The following is an 18,427-nucleotide window of genomic DNA, read 5'->3' as shown; positions in this document are numbered from 1 at the left end:
AACAAATCCAATTTTGATAAACTCCCATATCTATTGGGTGAAATACCACAGTGTATCATCACAGCAGCAAGATTTGTGACCTGTTGCCACAAGAAAAGGGCAACCAGTGAAGAACAAACACCATAGTAAATACAACCAGTGTTTATGTTTGTTTATTTTCCCTTTGCACATCGTTAGAACACTAGACATAATATGACATTTGTAATGTCTTTATTATTTTGGAACTTCTGTGAGTGTTATGTTTACTGTTAATTTGTATTGTTTATTTCACTTCTGCTTATTATCTACCTCACTTGCTTTGACAATGTTAACACATGTTTCCCATACCAATAAAGCCCCTTATATTGAATTGAGAATGAGAGAGAGGGCGAGAGAGACAGAAAGAGAGGCAGAGAGAGAGTGAAAGAGAGACAGAGAGAGACAGAAAGAGAGACAGAGAGACAGAGAAAGAGAGACAGAGAGAGAGTGAAAGAGAGACAGAGAGAGAGTGAAAGAGAGACAGAGAGACAGAGAGACAGAGAGACAGAGAAAGAGAGACAGAGAGAGAGTGAAAGAGAGACAGAGAGAGAGTGAAAGAGAGACAGAGAGACAGAGAGAGAGTGAAAGAGAGACAGAGACAGAGAAAGAGAGACAGAGAGACAGAGAAATAGAGACAGCGTGAAATAGAGACAGAGACAGAAACAGAGAGAGAGAAGTTAAGAAGTATGGAGCCAAAAAGAGAAACGGGGTCACAGACAGGGGACAGGGTTTAACCACCCAGAGATGCAGGGGCAACGGGGTTACCCCATTCAGGTACCACAGGGGGCAGGGTTTAACCCCCCAGAGATGCAGGGGCAACGGGGTTACCCCATTCAGGTACCACAGGGGACAGTTGAACCAGGAGACTGTGACTTTTTCTATCCAATTAAAAGGCTTGGTGCGGTGCAGACAAGAGGATACTAGCAGGACACTAAGCAGGACATGCATGGTGGAGCACATCTTCACTCACTGAGGCCAACACCAATTAATCATGACCCCATATGAAGCTTCAGCTGCTATTCAGAGGGACGGCTACTATGTTTGGTAAGTCAAACACACACATACACATACGCACACATACATGGTGGGACAGAGACACACACACACACGGTGACAGACACATGCACGCATGCACACACACGGACCATGTGGACTGGAGGTTGAACAGGCAGTATTCCATTGTCACACCCGGACCAATCATCTGTCTCCACATCCAAAGGGATGGGATCCATTCTTTCACAGAATTATTGAGGGTGTGTCGTGTTGTTGTTGAACTTGGAGTAAGATTGTTCCCTCTATATATGTAAATCATGCCCAAATATCCCACAACTCTATGGTGAGAAGGGATTTGCTGATTGCATGGTGTCAACTATTCCAAAAAGCCACAAGAGGTCCTCTGCGACCCTGTGACCCCATAGCTCACACACATAAACAGATATAATTATACAGTATCTGTCACTTTTTTATTGTGTGTGTGTGTGTGTGTGTGTGTGTGTGTGTGTGTGTGTGTGTGTGTGTGTGTGTGTGTTTCTGGGGTGTAGATTTTTCTCAACACAGAAAATAGCAGTGTGTTCAGGATCAATTCCAATGATGAAATCCAAAAGGTCAAGCTAAATAATCTTAGCAGTAAACAACATCCCTTTCCATTCCCAAACATAAACTCTAGGTCATTCCTTTCACTAAGCTGATCTTAGATCAGTTTAGCATTTTCCCCACTAATGGCGAAGGATTGGAGGAGTCACTTCTGGGAGAAGTTTTGCACTGTAGCTAATGCTAACCCTTTTCCTAACCTGCTACACAACCTTCTGTGTAAGTTCTCCTAACCTGCTACAAAACATCACTTCTGACATTAGTGGCATCTCTTCTAGTCAAAACCTCTGATCCTGGATGTCAACAAAGTTCAGTTGAACCACGACAAAAAGTTGTGGTTCAAAAGTCTAAACAGAATCCTTGGGACGTCCCAACTCTGATGTCACCCCATTGAAGTTGACATTTAAAATGGTTAAAGTGAGGGTTAAGGTTAGATAAGGGTTATGGTTAAGGTTAGGGTTAAGGTTAGGTAAGGGTTATGGTTAGGGTAGGGACGTCCCAAGGATCCCGGATAGCACTAATTGTTAAACCGCTCATCATCACTTCCTCAGGGCCGGTTTACCAAACGAGGACACTTCCCCCTGGGCCCCCAACCTCCAGGGAGCCCCCAACCCCAGATAGCATATGATAGCAACATGTGTAGAATAGCAGGTAATTAGCTTTAAATGCAACATTTTATCTCATGCATAACGGCAAAATGTGAACAAAAGCATGAGATGAGCTATAAAACATCATATTTTTCTCTGCCCGGTGTCAAAAAGTGTACATTTGCAGGAAATATGGGTTGAAACTAAAACATTTTCTCTTAGCCTCATGACAAAATGTGTATAATAGCATTACATTAAATGCACATATCTCTCTCTGCACCATGTGTTGAAACGCAGTCTGTTCGCTGATTCCAATACAAAAAAGGTCTGTGTCCCAAGGCCCCAAATGAGATAGTCCGGTCCTGCACTTCCTGTCCCCCTTTTATGACATCACACATTTCAGTTCGTCGTGACGCCACACTGACAGACCAGCGTCTTTGATTAAGCGGATCCTACAGGGCTTCCAGTCCCAGGATGTTCTGAAAACCTCAGTGATTAAACCCAAAAACACCTTCAACCACTCAGCCAGAGGAGAGGAGAAGAGGCAGAGGATTAAACAATATTCCTATCAATATCCATGGTAGTGCCATGCCTCTGTGATAGCATCTCTACATCCCAGGGGAACACACACACACACACACACCAGGCATCATGCCCAACTAAAATATTCCACTTCAATGTACAAACGACTGGGACCAGTGGAAAAAGGTGGGATGACGAAAACAATCGTTAATCCCACCTGGAGGGATCAGGAATAGGGCAAAAATGACTCATAAACAAATGACTAACCCTCCATAACCCAGCCCTGTACCATGTGGCGGCCCCCCTCCAATGATCCAATGATCCAATCCCTCAATGTTTATCAGAGCCAGCAGCCACTGGTGAAACCTCCATGACAAACACTGGGAGGACAAACCTCAGAGCAGTGGAACAATCAAAGAGAAAACGATTTGCTTTGATTAAGACGAAAGGTCTTGAAGACTCTTGATCCTCACTGAGACAGAGGCTGTGTCCTAAATTGCACCCTGTTCCCTATGTTGTGCACTACTTTTGACCAGAGCCCTATAGGCCCGGGTCAAAGGAAGTGGACTATATAGGAACAAGGGTGCCATTTGGGACAGTTCGATCCTAGATGACATCAACCAGGGATGATGCTATTTAGTCAGGATTATAATTATATTATAATAATATACTGTATTATACAAACTATTATACATAATATTCAAAATGCTATTATATATTATACAGTGCATTCGGAAAGTATTCAGACCCCTTGACCCCTTGAAATACCTTATTTACATAAATATTCAGACCCTTTGCTATGAGACTCGAAATTGAGCTCAGGTGCATCCTGTTTCCATTGATTACATCCTTGAGAAGTTTCTACAACTTGATTGGACTCCACCTTGGGTAATTTCAACTGATTGGACATGATTTGGAAAGGCACACACCTGTCTATGTAAGGTCCCACAGTTGACAGTACATGTCAGAGCAAAATCCAAGCCATGAGGTCGAAGGAATTGTCCGTAGAGCTCTAAGACAGGACTGTGTTGAGGCACAGATCTGGGGAAGGGTACTAAAAAATGAGAAACTCCCCAAATACAGGTGTGCCAAGCTTTTAGCATCGTACCCAAGAAGACTCGAGGTTGTAATTACTGCCAAAGATTCTTCGACAAATACATGATAGTATACATGATAGTATACATGTTAGTATACATATTAGTATACATGATAGTATACATGTTAGTATACATGTTAGTATACATGATAGTATACATTATATTAAACATGAAAGTATGCATGATAGTATACATGATAGGGTGATAATTCAGAGGACATCAGGCAGCATGTTTCACTGTGTCTTACTGGGGTAGTTATTCAGAGGACATCAGGCAGCATGTTTCACTGTGTCTTACTGGGGTGGTTATTCAGTGGACATCAGGCAGCATGTTTCACTGTGTCTTACTGGGGTAGTTATTCAGTGGACATCAGGCAGCATGTTTCACTGTGTCTTACTGGGGTAGATATTCAGAGGACATCAGGCAGCATGTTTCACTGTGTCTTACTGGGGTAGTTATTCAGAGGACATCAGGCAGCATGTTTCACTGTGTCTTACTGGGGTAGTTATTCAGTGGACATCAGGCAGCATGTTTCACTGTGTCTTACTGGGGTAGTTATTCAGAGGACATCAGGCAGCATGTTTCACTGTGTCTTACTGGGGTAGTTATTCAGAGGACATCAGGCAGCATGTTTCACTGTGTCTTACTGGGGTAGTTATTCAGAGGACATCAGGCAGCATGTTTCACTGTGTCTTACTGGGGTAGTTATTCAGAGGACATCAGGCAGCATGTTTCACTGTGTCTTACTGGGGTAGTTATTCAGAGGACATCAGGCAGCATGTTTCACTGTGTCTTACTGGGGTAGTTATTCAGAGGACATCAGGCAGCATGTTTCACTGTGTCTTACTGGGGTAGTTATTCAGAGGACATCAGGCAGCATGTTTCACTGTGTCTTACTGGGGTAGTTATTCAGAGGACATCAGGCAGCATGTTTCACTGTGTCTTACTGGGGTAGTTATTCAGAGGACATCAGGCAGCATGTTTCACTGTGTCTTACTGGGGTAGTTATTCAGTGGACATCAGGCAGCATGTTTAACTGTGTTATACTGGGGTAGTTATTCAGAGGACATCAGGCAGCATGTTTCACTGTGTCTTACTGGGGTAGTTATTCAGTGGACATCAGGCAGCATGTTTCACTGTGTCTTACTGGGGTAGTTATTCAGAGGACATCAGGCAGCATGTTTCACTGTGTCTTACTGGGGTAGTTATTCAGAGGACATCAGGCAGCATGTTTCACTGTGTCTTACTGGGGTAGTTATTCAGTGGACATCAGGCAGCATGTTTCACTGTGTCTTACTGGGGTAGTTATTCAGAGGACATCAGGCAGCATGTTTCACTGTGTCATACTGGGGTAGTTATTCAGAGGACATCAGGCAGCATGTTTCACTGTGTCTTACTGGGGTAGTTATTCAGAGGACATCAGGCAGCATGTTTCACTGTGTCTTACTGGGGTAGTTATTCAGAGGACATCAGGCAGCATGTTTCACTGTGTCTTACTGGGGTAGTTATTCAGAGGACATCAGGCAGCCTGTTTCACTGTGTCTTACTGGGGTAGTTATTCAGAGGACATCAGGCAGCATGTTTCACTGTGTCTTACTGGGGTAGTTATTCAGTGGACATCAGGCAGCATGTTTCACTGTGTCTTACTGGGGTAGTTATTCAGAGGACATCAGGCAGCATGTTTCACTGTGTCTTACTGGGGTAGTTATTCAGAGGACATCAGGCAGCATGTTTCACTGTGTCTTACTGGGGTAGATATTCAGAGGACATCAGGCAGCATGTTTCACTGTGTCTTACTGGGGTAGTTATTCAGAGGACATCAGGCAGCATGTTTCACTGTGTCTTACTGGGGTAGTTATTCAGAGGACATCAGGCAGCATGTTTCACTGTGTCTTACTGGGGTAGTTATTCAGTGGACATCAGGCAGCATGCTTCACTGTGTCTTACTGGGGTAGTTATTCAGTGGACATCAGGCAGCATGTTTAACTGTGTTATACTGGGGTAGTTATTCAGAGGACATCAGGCAGCATGTTTCACTGTGTCTTACTGGGGTAGATATTCAGAGGACATCAGGCAGCATGTTTCACTGTGTCTTACTGGGGTAGTTATTCAGAGGACATCAGGCAGCATGTTTCACTGTGTCTTACTGGGGTAGTTATTCAGAGGACATCAGGCAGCATGTTTCACTGTGTCTTACTGGGGTAGTTATTCAGTGGACATCAGGCAGCATGTTTAACTGTGTTATACTGGGGTAGTTATTCAGAGGACATCAGGCAGCATGTTTCACTGTGTCTTACTGGGGTAGTTATTCAGTGGACATAAGGCAGCATGTTTCACTGTGTCTTACTGGGGTAGTTATTCAGAGGACATCAGGCAGCATGTTTCACTGTGTCTTACTGGGGTGGTTATTCAGAGGACGTCAGGCAGCATGTTTCACTGTGTCTTACTGGGGTAGTTATTCAGAGGACAGCAGGCAGCATGTTTCACTGTGTCTTACTGGGGTAGTTATTCAGAGGACATCAGGCAGCATGTTTCACTGTGTCTTACTGGGGTAGTTATTCAGAGGACATCAGGCAGCATGTTTCACTGTGTCTTACTGGGGTAGTTATTCAGAGGACATCAGGCAGCATGTTTCACTGTGTCTTACTGGGGTAGTTATTCAGAGGACATCAGGCAGCATGTTTCACTGTGTCTTACTGGGGTAGTTATTCAGAGGACATCAGGCAGAATGTTTCACTGTGTCTTACTGGGGTAGTTATTCAGAGGACATCAGGCAGCATGCTTCACTGTGTCTTACTGGGGTGGTTATTCAGTGGACATCAGGCAGCATGTTTCACTGTGTCTTACTGGGGTAGTTATTCAGAGGACATCAGGCAGCATGCTTCACTGTGTCTTACTGGGGTAGTTATTCAGAGGACATCAAGCAGAATGTTTCACTGTGTCTTACTAGGGTATTTATTCAGAGGACATCAGGCAGCATGCTTCACTGTGTCTCTGATGAGAGGCCTGCTGGGGCAGAGGTGAGTTTTGGACACAAACACACACACACACACACTTACTGTGTGGAGCTGGTCTGTGTGTGTGTGTGTGTGCATAATTCCATGCAACTACTGTAGATGAGCAAAGCCATCGCACCAGAACATCTCTCTTTCTCTCTAATCCACCCTTTCTCTCCTTCTCCACACTTCTGATCCAAGGTGGAAAAGCGCTGAGACAGCGACTCCTTCCCTCCTTCCCCCTCCCTGTCCTTGTCTGTCTGTCCTGTCCCACAAAGCTTTACCTGCTGGGCCTAGGGACTATCCCGCTCCACAGGGCCTTATCCACAGCCCATGTCTCAGCCCTCTTCCCTTGGTCACCACAAAAGCCTTCTGGAGGCCCGGTTCAGGCCTTTCAGAGCCAGTCTGAGACAAAATACTCCATTTAATCTCGACTTGGCATGACTCTGACTGCAGGGCGCTAAGGTCCTCCACAACACCCCTTACACTCCTCCTCCCTCTTCTCCTCCTCCTCCCCTCTCCTCCTCCTCCTCTCTAATCCTAGCCTACATGACTGACTCGGACTGAAAGGCTCGCACGCCACAGGTGAGAGCTAAAAAAGTGCCGTATGCGAGATTCAAAAGGGACCACCTGCTCATCAAAATAAATTGCACTCCAGCGACAGCAACAAGGAAAAAACAACCAAAAAAACAGCACAACCTCCCTCTGTGATCGTAGCCAGACAAAAGAACAAATTGCATTTCTGCATCGCGGCTTCCATCGGTCAAGATGCACAGAGGGGGGGCCACTGGGGGCCAATGATGGGGCCACTCTGAGTCCATTTGTGTGTGAGCATGTTGTTATGAGGTCCATCAAATCCAAAGAGGGATGTGGATGAGCGTGATCCCTCTCTCTCTCTCTCTTTACCTCTCTCCTTTCATCTTCTGCTTTTTATTCGTCTCTCTCTATCCCTCCACTTGTGCCTGTTGTTTCTTTCTTCATCTAGATGGGGTGTTATTATTCCAAACAATACAAAAAGCATCATCTTTATGAATGCCGGAGCTCTTTGAGCCACGACAGTGCGTCCGAGGGTTTAAGGTCTGCAGCGTGAGAGCTGCATGCAATCTCCCTAGATAAAAGGACAGAGAGTCGGCCGGACAGGGCAAGCCTTCATCTTCATCCTCCTCACCCTCATTGCACAGAGAGGTAGCTTCAACAAAGACCAGTGGCTTTAATCTTGACACTTTCAGTCAGACAACATCATTTGAGGCAAGTCAGAGTGCCATCCAGAGTGCTGTCACAGGCCACTCCGACCAGGTTAGCAGAGAGTGGGCTTACTAATGTGGTAGTACATAAGTAAACAAACAGAGGGAAACGGTCACAAAGAAAGGTTTCTGAACAATAATGTAGTTGTTACCAGAAATGCTGTGAAAAGTGTACATGTTAAGGTTGAAACCATATGAAATGCCTTTAAGCTATGACTACAAAGTCTTAGAATAGGCCTTACTGTCTTGCGTACAGGTTTTTCATACAGGTGGCCCCAGAGGGAATCGAACCCACCATCCTTGTCGTTGTAAACACCATGCCCTACCAACTGAGTCACACATTGGTCCACCACATCAGTTATGAATATCGCCTCATATTTCAGTGTGGTTCATTTAGTTATTGAATCATTGTTGTGTAGGTGGAGCTGTTTTGTGAGTGCAGCCAGGCAGGCAGAGTTGGTTTAGAAGCCGTGTCGATAGCTGAGGTGTGGGCAAGGCAGCATGGAAGGGACTGGGCCTTGGTGTGGGTCTACTATCACCGCTCTTCTGGTGGTCACACTGCCACAGCCCGTGACCCGAGCCCAGGCCTCCACCAGCCCCTGGGGGCACGAGCCCAGTCCTCCACCAGCCCCAAGCCCCTGGGGGCCTGAGCCCAGGCCTCCACCAGCCCCAAGCTCCTGGGGGCCTGAGCCCAGTCCTCCACCGGCCCCAAGTCCCTGGGGGCCTGTGCCCGGACCCTGATTTATGTGACAGGGGATTACCTTCAAGCCAGCCGTGAGGACCACCCACACACTGGCACAGGACGGCAGACACACATTCACAAAGATACACACACACACACACATTACACAATGTTTGAATATACAGTATGAGAAAGAGAGAGAGAGAGAGAGAGAGAGAGAGAGAGAGAAGGAAGGAAGGAAGGAGAGCTGAGAGAGAGCGAGACAAGAGAGGAAGACATGCAAAATAGAGAGAGAGAGAGAGCGAGAGAGAGAGAGAGAGAAAAATAAGAAAAATCACATACTTTCTGGGGCACAGCCAGAAAACAACCTCAAGGAAACGGTCGGGTGAGAGCAACAAGGTGAATTAACGACAAATCGGACACGGTGCATTCCCTGAGCAAACAGTCAGCTCTTAAAGACTGACGGGTAGACAAACACTCACCTGCCCTCAGGTAATAACACACACACAATTACACACACAGACGCAAGTACAAGCACACACACGCACAGAAAGCCAATGACATGCACACACCTACACCACCTCACTCTCACAGTCCCACGTCAGAATTAGACTAGAATTAGTTCATCCATGTTTGTCAAACGTCAAATTTCGAAGTTGCTGCAAATGTTAAATATCGAGGTTAGGGATTAACTCCAAATGGTTAAGGTTTGGGAAAGACTTAAAACAAAAACCTCAAAAACAACTTTCTATTGCTGGATTTGAACTTGCAACCTTAGGAATCAGAGGCAGATGCATCTGCCCATCCACCATCCCGGTCCACAATGTCTGAGCAAAACCTACTTAAAGGTAACAGTACACACTGTTGCCCCTAGTGGACAGTTACCACATCACCTCTCAATGTCCTCAGACATGGATGGACTTGGAATGCTGACCTATATCACAGGTGACCTGGCTGCATTCACACCTACAGTAGGCATGCAAACAAGCCTGTCTGAACACAACACAGCCTCACCCCAGAACACAACAAAGTCATCAATCTCCTCTCGGGGAGCATGTGGTGTTTCTCCAAATTAGAAGTCTACCTGTAGTTTTCCTCTGGATATTGTTCTGGTGACACATACAAGCACCTACTACACTGTTAGAAAAACTGGTTCCAAAGCATGACATCCATGACGCTCTGTGATGTGCTACTGTGTTAGGTGAAGCATGAAGATATGTATCGGTTAGGGCTGCACGATATGGGAAGAACGTTTAAGAGCTTGAGATTTGACTTTAATTTGTGATTTAGATCAAAACACTTGGGTCGCCAGGATAGTGGGTTTAATTCCCCAGAACGCCCAGACATAAAACATGACTAAGTCGCTTTGGATACAAATGTCTACTAAATGTCATACACACTGAGTGTAGAAAACATTAAGGACACCTGCTCTTTCCATGACATAGACTGTGCCCAAACCATTGACTGGAACTGGGTCAGTGTTTCCCAGGGGAACCTAAATTGTTGTGACAGGGTAGGACAGGGTAGGAACCACAACATTGGTCAGTGTTTCCCAGGGGAACCTATATTGTTGTGACAGGGTAGGACAGGGTAGGAACCACAACATTGGTCAGTGTTTCCCAGGGGAACCTATTTACATTTGAATAAATGTTACATTTAGACAACGATTTTAGAATATGGTTTGCCTATTCCTCTCTGATTCAAACTAAATGCTGAGACGACCACCAGTTGCAGCCTGTATTAGAGCTTATGTTTGCAAGTAAGACTTGTCCCCCCTAACTCCATTATCTTTGCTACCTGCATTTACCAGCTAGGTAGTCAGCTATAAGCATTAACGCGAAGACTAACTAACTAGCGTTTTGCAACTATATGATACAGAACACGTGGATTAATATGAAGAAGCAAAGTTGAAAGCAGCATTGTTCTTGTTTGTTGGCTGCATGCAGACTAACTGAGCACGCCTGCTTGAGTGACAGAGTGCAGGGCTTGGTGTGTGGGGGAAGCAGCAGCAAGAAGAGAGAGAGGGAGACTGGCCAGAGACCACAAACGGAGTAAATGATAAAAAAGAAAGGACCATAGACATAGCTGAGTAGAGTTTCCAGTTGGTTGCTGGTTGACAGTGAAACGTACGAGAGAGAAAAAATCCTGTGCCCCGTCGCCATGGCGATGAGTCAACAGTGGGTGGGGATCACCGGGCTGACCCCGGGAGTCGCTAACGATTCATCCCCGTATCCGGCTCCCAAATGATTAGGCAAACAAGGAGCGCTTCAGAGTCAAAAGGCCCCAGGGCCCCGAGAGGGGCTGAGAGAGGAGCCATCACCCCGAGTGGTGACACGCTGAAAGGCACACACGGCCCCTGGGTGAGGGGGGAGTGTGTGTGTGTGTGTGTGTGTGTGTGTGTGTGTGTGTGTGTGTGTGTGTGTGTGTGTGTGTGTGTGTGTGTGAGAGAGAGTAGTCTGGGGGAGCAAGAGGGGGTAATAGGACGAGGAGAGGGGGTTCAGTCCAGTCACTCTATACAGTCAGTACAGTAGTCCTATAGCCCAGTCACAATATACAGTCAGTACAGTAGTCCTACAGACCAGTCACACTATACAGTCAGTACAGTAGTCCTACAGACCAGTCACACTATACAGTCAGTACAGTAGTCCTACAGACCAGTCACACTATTCAGTCAGTACAGTAGTCCTACAGACCAGTCACACTATACAGTCAATACAGTAGTCCTACAGACCAGTCACACTATACAGTCAGTACAGTAGTCCTACAGACCAGTCACACTATACAGTCAGTACAGTAGTTCTACAGCCCAGTCACACTATACAGTCAGTACAGTAGTCCTACAGACCAGTCACACTATACAGTCAGTACAGTAGTTCTACAGACCAGTCACACTATACAGTCAGTACAGTAGTTCTACAGACCAGTCACACTATACAGTCAGTACAGTAGTTCTACAGACCAGTCACACTATACAGTCAGTACAGTAGTCCTACAGACCAGTCACACTATACAGTCAGTACAGTAGTTCTACAGACCAGTCACACTATACAGTCAGTACAGTAGTCCTACAGACCAGTCACACTATACAGTCAGTACAGTAGTCCTACAGACCAGTCACACTATACAGTCAGTACAGTAGTCCTACAGACCAGTCACACTATACAGTCAGTACAGTAGTTATACAGCCCAGTCACACTATACAGTCAGTACAGTAGTCCTACAGACCAGTCACACTATACAGTCAGTACAGTAGTTCTACAGACCAGTCACACTATACAGTCAGTACAGTATTTCTACAGACCAGTCACACTATACAGTCAGTACAGTAGTTCTACAGACCAGTCACACTATACAGTCAGTACAGTAGTTCTACAGACCAGTCACACTATACAGTCAGTACAGTAGTTCTACAGACCAGTCACACTATACAGTCAGTACAGTAGTTCTACAGACCAGTCACACTATACAGTCAGTACAGTAGTCCTATAGACCAGTCACACTATACAGTCAGTACAGTAGTCCTACAGACCAGTCACACTATACAGTCAGTACAGTAGTCCTACAGACCAGTCACACTATACAGTCAGTACAGTAGTCCTACAGCCCAGTCACACTATACAGTCAGTACAGTAGTCCTACAGCCCAGTCACACTATACAGTCAGTACAGTAGTTCTATAGCCCAGTCACAACATACAGTCAGTACAGTAGTCCTACAGACCAGTCACACTATACAGTCAGTACAGTAGTTATACAGCCCAGTCACACTATACAGTCAGTACAGTAGTCCTACAGCCCAGTCACACTATACAGTCAGTACAGTAGTCCTACAGCCCAGTCACACTATACAGTCAGTACAGTAGTTATACAGACCAGTCACACTATACAGTCAGTACAGTAGTCCTACAGACCAGTCACACTATACAGTCAGTACAGTAGTTATACAGACCAGTCACACTATACAGTCAGTACAGTAGTCCTACAGACCAGTCACACTATACAGTCAGTACAGTAGTCCTACAGACCAGTCACACTATACATCCCACTGGGCACAGACGTCAATTGCAAGTCAATTTTTTGATTTACATTTGTTTGCGTTGTCAACTAACGTGAATTGAACGTGAAATTATTAAACAATGTCACCATGACTTTGGATTAGGTTAAAAGTTTGTTGGGAAAAATATGAAATTCGCTTACATGAATGACTCTTTGCAAATCCAGTTAACTTTCCACGTTGTTTCAATGTCATCACATTCAACATTTTTGAAGGAAATGATGTGGAAACAACGTTGATTCAAGCCGTTTTTGCCCCGTGGGCGGATTGGTGGCTAAAACACCTCAATAGCCAAACGTTTAGTGCTTCAGTGCTGGCTGCTGCTCTGCTATTAAAAGGTTGGCTTCAAATGCTGTCTTTGGTATTTGCAGAGAGATTGACAGCGTCTTTTAAAACGCAGGTCAAGTACGTTGAGCGTTTACGAAAACTACACAAGGCGATCTTTGGCACGGCGACAACAATCACTGCCATAGCTTTGTTCACATCCAGGTCCTGTGGAATGCCTCGAAAATAATAAAACCCCCAAACTATCTGAGCAGTCGAGAGCTCTATCAATGGTTTTAATGAAAAAAGGCCCTTACTGGCAGGAAAACGATTGGTATTAAAACAAGTTAAATAGTTAATAGCATTTGGCGAACAATTATGCCTACAGCAAAGTATGAGTTGCATCAGTAGTTAGGTTTTTATAAGCCTAAACCCCAGTAACACTATAATCCGTTGGCATCCGCCCCGTTCCTACCCTACAGATAGAAACACGTCAGAACATTAGGGTGAGCTGGTCAAAGAAGTGGCTCTGTGAGAAAACGCCCAACTGCAGAACAACACACCAACAACGTCCATGACAGCTTGGGGTGAAAGGTGGCCGGGTCAGCCAAAGTACAGCCGTAGTTGGTCTGGTTCCTACGCTACAGTGAGGGAGAAACTCCAGAAAGTAGAGCCACACATGGTCACATGGTCGGAGGTTGTAAGGTATACACAGCTGAGCTCTACAGACCATAACTCTGACACTGGAACACCACAAGCAAACTGACACCGTTTGTAACCACTGGCAACATATATACTCACCACAAGAAGCCCTGTGAATCCCCCACAAGTCGTCTCATTCTCGGTTCCAGGGATCTTGATTCCATCTGTAGGCAAAAACGAAATGTAAAAAAGAGGGAAAACGTCACATATTTGTCTGGTTTTACAGTAACACAGTGCCAATGGCCAACGCACCAACAGTATTGGGTAACAGCACTATACTGCATATGTGCTTAATTCTGCACATTGAAATGTATTCAGCTGGGGTCTTTCTGGCAGATTTGTGGTGAACTAAATAAGCTAAAGGGGACGGGGCTGGAATGGGATTGGAACCCACAACCCACAGGACCAGGGTCCAGAGCTACTACCATTTCACTAAAGAGCAGAGCACAACCGCTTGACAACCACGGGTGGATGACGGTGGAACTGTGCCTTCCACCAATATCACCTTCAGACCTGTGTTCAGAAGTCTGGGCTTGATTCAGCATGTGACTATTACATTGGTTCCATTGTCCAATCAAGCAGCGATAAGATTTCCAATGCTATCTGAAGGTCTGGTCACTACCGACACCAAAGTATCACAACCCACTGAAATGATGTTAACCCCTTTCATAGGTCTTGTGTCATTCAGGGACACATAGGCAAAACACATTGTCAATAAGAAGCTTTGCTTCAGTCATAGTTATAAGGGTATATACTCCAAAAGGAACATACACACACACACACACACACACACAATCCACATTTCAAATCCCAACAAACATTTCACTGATTGACTGGCTGGTTCTCTGAACAGAACTGACTGGTTGGTTCTCTGAACAGGGCTGACTGGCTGGTTCTCTGAACAGGGCTGACTGGCTGGTTCTCTGAACAGGGCTGACTGGCTGGTTCTCTGAACAGGGCTGACTGGCTGGTTCTCTGAACAGGGCTGACTGGCTGGTGCTCTGAACAGGGCTGACTGTCTGGTTCTCTGAACAGGGCTGACTGTCTGGTTCTCTGAACAGGACGTGATCACAGAGGAGACCTTACACTCCACCCAGTCCTCCTCTACTCCCCACGTCAGAACACAGTGTTTTAATAAACAACAGTGAAGCATGTCTTTCCTTTACTTGTAATTAGGGCTCTGTCTATCTAATCCCTCCCCAACAAATCTCACAAATGAGAAACACAACCTGGAGTCCATTTATTTTCGGTGCATGGATGGATGGGTGTCATTTAGAGAGGGAGGCGGAGAGAGAGAGGGAGGCAGAGAGAGAGAGAGGGAGGCAGAGCGAGAGAGAGAGAGAAAGAGAGGGAGGCAGAGAGGGAGAGAGAGAGAGAGAGAGAGAGGGAGGCAGAGAGAGAGAGAGAGGGAGGCAGAGAAAGAGGGAGGCAGACAGAAAGAGAGAGAGAGAGAAAGAGGCAGAGAGAGAGGCAGAGAGGGAGGCAGAGAGAGAGAGGGAGGCAGAGTGAGAGGGAGGCAGAGAGAGGGAGGCAGAGAGAAAGAGGCAGAGAGAGGGAGGCAGAGGGAGAGAGAGAGAGAGAGAGGCAGAGAGAGAGGGAGTCAGAGGGAGAGAGAGGGAGGCAGAGAGAGAGAGAGGGAGAGGGAGGCAGAGAGAGAGAGAGGGAGAGGGAGGCAGAGAGAGAGAGAGAGAGAGAGAGAGAGAGAGAGACTCCACTGGCTCTCACAAACACACACTTTTTACAATAAAAATACCAAATGTGGAGAGTCACTTCTCTGTTTCGACAGGGGAGTTTGGGGCAAACCATTTGGCCAGAGCCAGGGTTCTATATTTAGAATATCTCCTAAAATGAAAAGCGCGTTGAAAGACTGGCCTGGGAGAAGGCTTTCTCCTCCCCATTGGTGACTTCAGTGGTCCGGTCTGCGTCACTTGTGACGAAATACTCACCATATAACATCTCTCCTCAGATACTCCCAGTATATCAGGAAGTAGAGCCAATATCATGTCCGTACCTAATGGCTCCACATTCCAGACCCCAATCCAAATCACTGTTTCAGTGAAAAATAAGGCCCTTCAGACTGTCATTCTAACTTAAAGAGTTGAGGATGTATTATGGGTCAAACCAGCATTCACAATGTTATTTTTCCAACAGGAAAAGCCTGGTGTTGGCATACTCAAATCAAGTGTTTCTGACATGTAATGGTAGCAACAATAGTCAATGCTGAAATAATGTGTCAAAGAGGGGGTGCTTATATTTGTCCTGTTTACACATGTTCAGGTGTGTTACCTGTACAAGTGTGTGGTGAAATGGAAATGTGTTTTTTGCATATCCCAGTCCCCCGGAGACACCTAGGAGAGAGGGGTCACAGCATGGGATCAGCCATTTAGGGTTCAGTACATTGCGAAAGGACAGTCGGCTCAGGGATTCAAACTGGTAACCTTCCAGTTTCTGGCCCAACACTCTAACTGCTGTGTGTGTGTGTGTGTGTGTGTGTGTGTGTGTATCTGTTCTTGTCTATCCTTCTCCCTGTGTGTGTGTGTGTGTGTGTGTGTGTGTGTGTGTGTGTGTGTGTGTGTGTATCTGTTCTTGTCTATCCTTCTCCCTGTCTGTGTGTGGCAGGCTGAGGAGGTAATGGGGAAACAGTCCTAACCAACTCTAAGCTCTCGTCTAAAGCAGGAACCTATCCTTTACTGTAACTTAAACAGACTGATAAACACAGATGATGTCAGGCATTACACCCCGAAGAAACCGTCACGGAAGGGTGGGAGACCGCCGACAGGACAGGTAACCACATGGCGACAGAGGAGAAATGCCAACGATATCCGCAGTTTGAGAGAAGAGAGAGGGTGAGAGAGAGTTGAGAGAGAATGATAACATGTTTCTTCAGTGAACAGCACCCTCTAGAGCAGTACCCTCCACCCTTCATACCCTGCATCTCCCTGTCCCTCTACCCTCCACACTGCATCTCCCTGTCCCTCTACCCTCCACCCTGCATCTCCCTGTCCCTCTACCCTCCACCCTGCATCTCTCTGTCCCTCTACCCTCCACCCTGCATCTCCCTGTCCCTCTACCCTCCACCCTGCATCTCTCTGTCCCTCTACCCTCCACCCTGCATCTCTCTGTCCCTCTACCCTCCACCCTGCATCTCTCTGTCCCTGTACCCTCTACCCTCCACCCTGCATATCTCTGTCCCTCTACCGTCTACCCTCCACCCTGCATCTCCCTGTCCCTCTACCCTCCACCCTGCATCTCACTGTCCCTCTACTCTCCACCCTGCATCTCTCTGTCCCTCTACCCTCCACCCTGCATCTCCCTGTCCCCCTACCCTCCACCCTGCATCTCCCTGTCCCTCCACCCTGCATCTCCCTGTCCCTCTACCCTCCACCCTGCATCTCCCTGTCCCTCTACCCTGCATCTCCCTGTCCCTCTACCCTTCATACCCTGTCCCTCTACCCTTCATACCCTGCATCTCCCTGTCCCTCCACCCTGCATCTCCCTGTCCCTCTACCCTTCACACCCTGCATCTCTCTGTCCCTCCACCCTCCATCTTTGAGGAAAAGATTATGATTATTAGAAAGCAAATTACGGACTCCTCTTTAAATCTGCGTATTCCTTCAAAGCTCAGTTGTCTTGAGTCTGCACAACTCTGCCAGGACCTAGGATCAAGAGAGACGCTCAAGTATTTTAGTACTATATCTCTTGACACAATGATGAAAATAATTATGGCCTCTAAACCTTCAAGCTGCATACTGGACCCGATTCCAACTAAACTACTGAAAGAGCTGCTTCCTGTGCTTGGCCCTCCTATGTTGAACATAATAAACGGCTCTCTATCCACCGGATGTGTACCAAACTCACTAAAAGTGGCAGTAATAAAGTCTTTCTTAAAAAATCCTAACCTTGACTCAGAAAATATTAAAAACTATCGGCCTATTTCGAATCTTCCATTCCGCTCAACAAAAATTGAAAAGGCTGTGGTGCAGCAACTCACTGCCTTCCTGAAGACAAACAATGTATACGAAATGCTTCAGTCTGGTTTTATACCCCATCATAGCACTGAGACTGTACTTGTGAAGGTGGTAAATGACCTTTTAATGGCATCAGACCGAGGCTCTGCATCTGTCCTCGTGCTCCTAGACTACCTGGCATGAGGACTCCTTGCTGTCCCCAGTCCACCTGGCCGTGCTGCTGCTTCAGTTTCAACTGTTCTGCCTGCGGCTATGGAATCCTGACCTGAGGCACAATGCATTGTACTACAGTAAAGACTTAAACCAGCTGAAGGCCGACACATAAACCAAACCATGAACACAACACAGTCAGTTTGACTTTTTCCTCTCTTCTATTGTTCCATGCCATTATTCCATTATTCCAGTTATAAAACTGGACATGGTGGTGTTGCAACATGTATTCTGGAAATTAGTAGCAAGTTGGAAATCCATATTTTGATGAGCTTTTTAGACGTTCCCAACGTTTTTATCCATGTTTTCCATTGCATGTGACCCATGCACTTAAAGTAGCACTTAATCCAGCTGGCATAAGACCTGGAATTGGGCTCTTGGTATAAACTAAAGCAAAAAGAAAATGTGACCTTTTTCAAAATGACAAAATATATATTTGAAAGAACTGAATTAGAGTAAGGGCTCAATTCAATCAAATACTACCACTACTACCAC

General features: G+C 46.0%; 1 long non-coding RNA gene across 3 annotated transcripts in view; it reads right to left on the bottom strand.

Moving 5' to 3' along the window:
• The window catches only part of LOC110538832 (uncharacterized), a 145,306-nt gene that overhangs the window by 23,595 nt on the left and 103,284 nt on the right, over nt 1-18,427 (bottom strand). For all 3 annotated transcript variants that reach the window (XR_016486067.1, XR_016486066.1, XR_016486068.1), the window contains exon 2: nt 13,854-13,918. This is a non-coding gene — a long non-coding RNA (uncharacterized LOC110538832). The remainder of the gene's footprint in view (nt 1-13,853; nt 13,919-18,427) is intronic.

Source organism: Oncorhynchus mykiss, chromosome 13 (genome assembly GCF_057628025.1).
Source record: "Oncorhynchus mykiss isolate SJ-2025 chromosome 13, ASM5762802v1, whole genome shotgun sequence".
NCBI classification, from domain to species: domain Eukaryota; kingdom Metazoa; phylum Chordata; class Actinopteri; order Salmoniformes; family Salmonidae; genus Oncorhynchus; species Oncorhynchus mykiss.
Note: the sequence above shows the minus strand (reverse complement) of the source record. Positions and strands in the feature narration are given on the sequence as shown.